Raw genomic sequence first — 6,533 nt, forward strand, 5'->3', positions numbered from 1 at the left:
TTGGCAAACAAAGGTCTTAAAGCGCACTCCCAGTGTAATTGCCTCTAATCTCAGACATAATGTGGTCTTTCATGTCAACTGGTTGCAGAGAAAAGAGAGCTGTTGTTCCCCCTGGCTTTTTTCACCCCTTTTGCTCTCCCACTTTCACTTACAGCACAATTTGCTCTGTTTGGTGTTCTATTGTGAAAATGCAGGAGACTTTTATTGAAACACAACGTAAATATTTTGACAATTAAAGTGTTTACTCAGAATTAGTCCTCAACCTTAAAGCTCGCCCGCCTGTGCTGTAACTCTTCAGGAGTGCATATGCTTGGTACTGTGATTAAAATAAACATCGGGAAATTCGGAGAATTGTCTACGGCGGTGCAGTAGTGAGCTCCTCCACCTTTGGCCCGAATTCTCTCCGTGGTGAGCATCAGGCAGTCTGCAGCTGGAAGTGTTTCTGTGGTTTGGCCAGGTGTCTCTTTGCCCTGCCTGGGACAAGGCCTCAGCGGGGCCTGGGACTGGAGTATGGGAGTAGGCTTGAGGCGCAGAGTGAGTTGGCTGCCCTCCTTGATCTAAAATGTCCCACAGACCCACCTGACTGGTGGTCAGCTGTAATTGATACAATACAATAGCAGTGCTGGAGGGGGAAAGGGAAAATCAGGATGTGAGCGTGTGGGGAGAAGACAGGGATATAAAGGGCTACGGAGGAAAAAAACATAGGGATGGGGAAAGACGAGCTTGGAAATTTTTGGACAAATTCTTCAACTGAGAAGGCCGGTTGGTTAAAAAATGGAACACAAACTTAGTATGGTTTCCCAGGGCCTCTGGTGAGAAAAAAAAAAAAGATGAATATATCAAATAAAAAACACGGTATCTGATATCTGCAATGATGGAGAGTGAGTGGGGAGAGATGTAGAATGCAGGGTAAGAGGAGATGTAGTGTTTCCAAATCCATTCAGTTGGGCTTCATAAGGGATCCAGCTGTGCACCTTGGAGGTCCTAAACTCTAACTGGGACAAAATCAGCACAGAGAGGCCAGGCTTCGGCTTCGAAGCAGGGTTAGCCCTGACCTGATGTTCCAGGAGCCTCTGTGAATTGATGGGCCCCGGGAGGGTTGTCACAAGGCAACGAAACAATCATCCATTCATCCTTGCAGCCCCTGCAAGTTTGCAAACAGGCTTCAAAATGTGGATTTTCCTTTTTTTTTTTTTTTTTTTGTTAACAATAATGACAATGAAACCAATTTCATCCATTAATTTCTTTAAACTGGGAAATTACTTGTGACATTTGAGCGTATTGTGGCAATCGATTGAAACGGACACCGAGAACGTTAAGATTGTCAAGCGAGCAAACTTCATATTCAGTTCTGAAATAGTAGGCGGAACACCAAAGAAGTGTGTAGTACTCAGTGGATACTGCCAGGATATTTTTGGATGGTGTGGCTGAAATGGCTGGAGCCCATCATGCCTCATCTGCTAGGACTACACACCGCTGTTACATAAGGCAGCTGAGCAAGTCCAGACATTGGGAACAGTCTTTAAGTGGACAGAATGGGTGTGTTCACTTTGTCCCCAGTTCCATGTGCATTTGAGCCCGAATTTATCACCCAGCGTTATTCTTTCTTCACTCTTCAGGCTGAGACGCCTGTGGGTCAAACGCACATCAGATACATTTTTCTATGACTTACCTGCCGGTTATTCCTAGAGCAAGAACAAATATACAATAGTCAGATAGGAGGCAGGTTAATTCCAGGAACATCTGTCCTTTCAAAGGCATCTCTTCCCTGGTATGTTCAGAATCCACTCCACGGGTGTAGGTGCTTCACTGGTTGTCAGAGAGTTGGCATGCTAGTCAAAACATAGTTGATGAGGGGGAGTGAAGTAGCTCGTCCAAATCCAATCTCCCATAGCGGCCAGAGTCACCTTTCTATGAATTTCCACATAACTGATTTTGTTCTTGAAAAAAAAAAAAAAACACTCAGTGCAAACTCATAGGAGGGGGTGAAAGTAATTACAGCTGAGGCCAGTGAGGACTTCTGAACTGTTGCTCATGGTATTGGACATCATTCCTCGAGTTTTTACATAGTAACACAAACAACCCTTTAGTTATGGCTTAAAAAACAAATTTCGAAATATTTCCACTTGCACATACATGCATTCACGATAGTGTAAAAAAAAAAAAAGTAAAAATCTAGGAAAAAAATGTTTGTGCGATATCTTGAAGATGTGCGGTTTGAAATCAAAATAATGCATTTTATCTGGACTAAAATTTCTTTGTTGTAGTCCTATTCATTAGACTGGCATTATATTGAGTTCAGGGAGTTTTATATGGGAGGGGGAATGTTGGGTGGGGGTTTCTTTTTTGTTAGCAATGTCAGAACAGGACAGTGCATGTCTGTGTGTGTGCGTGTGGGGTTTTGTCTGTGTTTGTGAGAGAATGCATGCGTACGTGTGTTTGTGTGTGTTTGGGTGAGGCCGACGCTGTCTCTGTTTAGCCTGTTTGAATTAGGGATGCTTTCATTACACACTCAGACATTCAGCCATGCCGACACTCCCAGCCTGACCTCTCTCCCGCTACACCTCTTATTTGTTCATGACTTTCAAGGAAACGGCGGTTCACAAACTACAGTGCACATTTTACCACACAGGCGCACGGCAACGTGATGTCAACACCCTTTTTTGTTCTAATTTAAATGCAATAACATGCATACGATTTTTAAACAACGTATACTAACTGTTCATTGTTGTTGCTTGACTGTGGTCAATTTCACTGCTATTCCCGTGTGCTTTGTTAAAATTGAATAGATGTTGTTTCACTGCCACCTCATAAATTGACCTCCTTCTTTTTAAATTTCATTTTGTGCTCTATTTTCATATCATGGTGAATTTAAACGAAAATTAAACGCAGAACCCAATTAATTGAGATCACTTCTTTTCTTTTGCTGTTGCCAGGAGATATTTCTTAATTCTCAGTCTTGCACAGAGGCAAGGAAAGTTGGAAGATGAACAGCAAAGTAAATATTCTCTCACACACTTGCACTGGATGGGAGTTAAGTTGTCTTGAAACGTCTCATGGTTTTTCTTTACCAATTATTGTATTTTAGATGATAAAATTATTGTATTTACAAGTGTTGAGCCATAAAAATGTTCATGATTTGAAAGTTGGATTGAATAGTTTAGAAAATAACAGAGACATTAATTCATATCCCCGTTCTTGGCTTAATAATATGCAAAGGTAAAATCGAAAAGGGTGCCCTTTATTTAAGCACTCAAAAATAAACGTATACTTTCATACTTTTATAATGTACAATTTACGAAACAATTCCAAAAGAATTTTGCAGAAACCAATTTGTTAGCTCAAATGTTCTCACTGTACGTCTGACTTTTTGGTCCATATAAATTCAAACTGTAGCTATTTAGGGTGTTTTCTCCTTGCAGCTTGTTTTATGACATTGAAGCTGAATTGAATTATGCTGTAACAGTGTTTTAAAAATATGTTTTTATATAGTTGTTGTGGCAGCTTTATTTTGGCTTGAGGACAAATATATACTGGATTTATGCATTTGCCTTTATTGATAAATTTCCATTAATTTGCATCATATTCAATAGATTTTATTCCACATATACACAACTATAAGGAAAAAAACAGGGAGCAGAGTTTTCTTCACTAGAGCTCATATTCAACAAGCTGGTCTCTAAAATACTGTCACATGTCCAGTAATCCTGGCCTTTCCGCAGTTGGATCATAGCTTAACATTTACAACACAGAAAAAATATACCCCAAAATAAAATTGAAAGTCTGCCAGAAATAAATCATGAAACAAGATCTCAATAATCAAGATATATAAAGCAATTATAGCACATGATTTCCATCTAAAAACATCATATTTATTGAAGTTTCTTTCAGAGAGGTGGATATTGTTTAAATGCTTACCTGTATAAAAATTTTAGATTTTCAGATTTTCTGGATTTTCATCTTCTCAAGATTTACTTTGCTTTTTCCAATTCTGGAGATTTACAACAGCATCCACAAATTTTCCAACAAGTCTGTCATTCAATGATTTGCAAATCAATGGATGTTTATCTTGCCTGTTGTTACAACTATTTTACATTTTACAATCCCCTAAATCATGTTACATTGATAATAATGATGAATTGCTCTTTATTTTTTCTCCCCAAGTACCCGCAAGTTGTAATATCTTTCAGTAGTTATATTATGTTTTGTATTCTAATTTGAGCTTATACTAAACAACTATAAATGAATTGGAAAAAGTGATATTATTTTCTTTGAAATAATCCTGACAAGAATTCAAATATAGTATAAAAAAGTAGGAAAAAAATGTCTCTGCAGAACTTGGTATCACCCTTTAATTATTTTTTAAGAGTGCAGGAAGCAGCAGGCCTGAACCCCATCATTTAGCCGGCATTAAGAAAACACAAGCCCCACTAGCATCAGATGTGCCCCCACACAGTTGCACCCTAAATAATAACTTTCATGGCCACGGGCGAAAAAAAATTAAAATCTAGGGTCATGTTCAGGCTATGTGGGGGACAGCTGATATATTAAATTCTGGGAGTGAAAGTTAAAAAAGGAGCACATCATATCTTTAATTCTCATCATGCTAAACAAAGTCAGTTGTATCGTTCAAAATGTTAATTCAACAGTTGTAAATTTGCATTTGAAACTATACATATATTTATTTTTTCCTTTTTTTTAGGGGGGTCAATCTCATACTCAAAAGAGAATAACTGCTTATCATTCAATTTTAAACTACTTTGTTGCTACTTCCTTCCTCGTGAAAAATAATCAGTATTATTTCTGAATAGTAAATAGTGACACTAAGTGAGAAGAGTAATGTACTGTACAAGAATATGTTTGCAGGACATTTCCATCGACATGAAATCTGATACGTACCACATGTTATGGAATTTCTATTCTTCGTCTGCCCTGGCTCGCCTTTCATGCCATGCCAAACCGTCAGTCTAATAAATCTCTAAGCACCTATGGAGATATGCATTACAGTGGGATTGAACAGAGCCAATGACAAACAATTATTGTGGCTGGATTTAAGTTCAAAGCTTATTTTAGTTTGACATTAAACTAACGGTATCAGAATGTGTTCTCTATCTTATGTCATTAAAAAACAAGAGAATTGCCTTGTTTTTACTATCATATAATGTGATATTACCCATCTGTTTATAATAAATTGGGGAATGGTTTAATGTCATGTTGCAACACAGTTTCTCATTTCATTTCAAAACTTCTTTTGTCATACAAGAATTCCATCATAAACAAAAGATGCATTTGGCACAAATGATACTCAACAAAACATCAAAAAACACTTGTTAAAAACACACTATACATCCTTTTATAGTTTCTCATCCTTCATCAGAAATGCTTGCCATGTCAGCTGTTTCACAACAACCCGCCGTGGGCAGAGAGAACAGAAACAAATACAGAAAGAAAAAAAAAAACTATCACAAAATATGTTGTTGTAAATGCCCTTCCTTTGGTGATGAATTGCTATACGTGACATACACAACAAATACATCACATACTCTTCAATTTTCCACCCACAAATGTTTCTCCTGAAATCCCACATCTATTGTACCAACAGTACAAAATTGCAAATATTTAATGTAATAGCTGGTTACTGTAGCATGTCTGCCTCTACAAGCTGTCAATCTGTACCCTGGATGATTAAAAATGCTCTGGTGCTTCATCTGTTGGAATCCCCCCTCAACGCAGAGTAAAACGGTCAGGTGTGGGGGGCCTGATCGAGCATATAATGCCCCCTTAAAATCAGTCTTCTGTGCCAAAATGCTGACACGACACAAAAATCCTGACAAAACATCCACGGTGGCCTTGGTGAGGCTGAGACCAAGGCAGAAAAGAAATTCATTACATTCATTTTTTTTTTTTTTTTTAGCTGACAAACAAGTTTGGCGAAATGGGAAAACATACTTAAATTCATCATTCCCACTTACTCTACAAATAAGTCATTTACCCTTTCCACATACTTTACATAAGACTATTACACACTCAGATAAATAGCCAAACAAAAACAAACAAAAAAAAAAAACAACCCTTACCATGTCCTGCATCTGGTGGATCTCACCGCCAACACCAGTGTCATCACACTCTGATGCTTGCAACTATTTTCCTTTAAAACATCACAACTGGATTTGCTGAAGTGGTTTGCTACGCTCTGAAATCTGAACATTCTGACCCAAAGATGTAGCCAGTATGTTATAAAAGACACACATTTTAATTGTGTTTCAGCAAACCCTCAGGCGGTGGTTGCTGTGGCCCCGTGGCTCTCTGCTGCCACCTGTCTCTTTGCAGAGGACTTGAAAAGGTAATTGGGAGTTCAACAATGATTTTGGACGAACAGAATTTTGCTGAGTAATTCTCAAGGTTCGGATGAAAATTGCTTTTTTTTCCTGACAAGATGATGTTTGTTCATTTATTGATTTATTTAATTGTTCTGGCTGCCATTTGATGGTGTGTAGATGTTCATCTTGTGACTTGTATCTGGGGAAAGAGTT

The 6,533-nt window shown here is 38.2% G+C and overlaps 1 long non-coding RNA gene across 1 annotated transcript; it reads right to left on the reverse strand.

Annotated features, from left to right (window-relative positions):
• Positions 1 to 608: 608 nt before the first annotated feature.
• Positions 609 to 6,197, reverse strand: LOC147218909 (uncharacterized). The gene is made up of 3 exons (XR_015108731.1): positions 6,078 to 6,197; positions 4,900 to 4,986; positions 609 to 1,940 (listed from the first exon to the last, which is right to left on the reverse strand). It is a non-coding gene; the product is annotated as an uncharacterized LOC147218909 (long non-coding RNA).
• Positions 6,198 to 6,533: the final 336 nt, after the last annotated feature.

Source organism: Fistularia commersonii, chromosome 25, assembly GCF_037954325.1.
Source record: "Fistularia commersonii isolate RoL2024-O1a breed Wild chromosome 25, RoL_Fcom_v1.0, whole genome shotgun sequence".
Classification (NCBI taxonomy): Eukaryota; Metazoa; Chordata; class Actinopteri; order Syngnathiformes; family Fistulariidae; genus Fistularia; species Fistularia commersonii.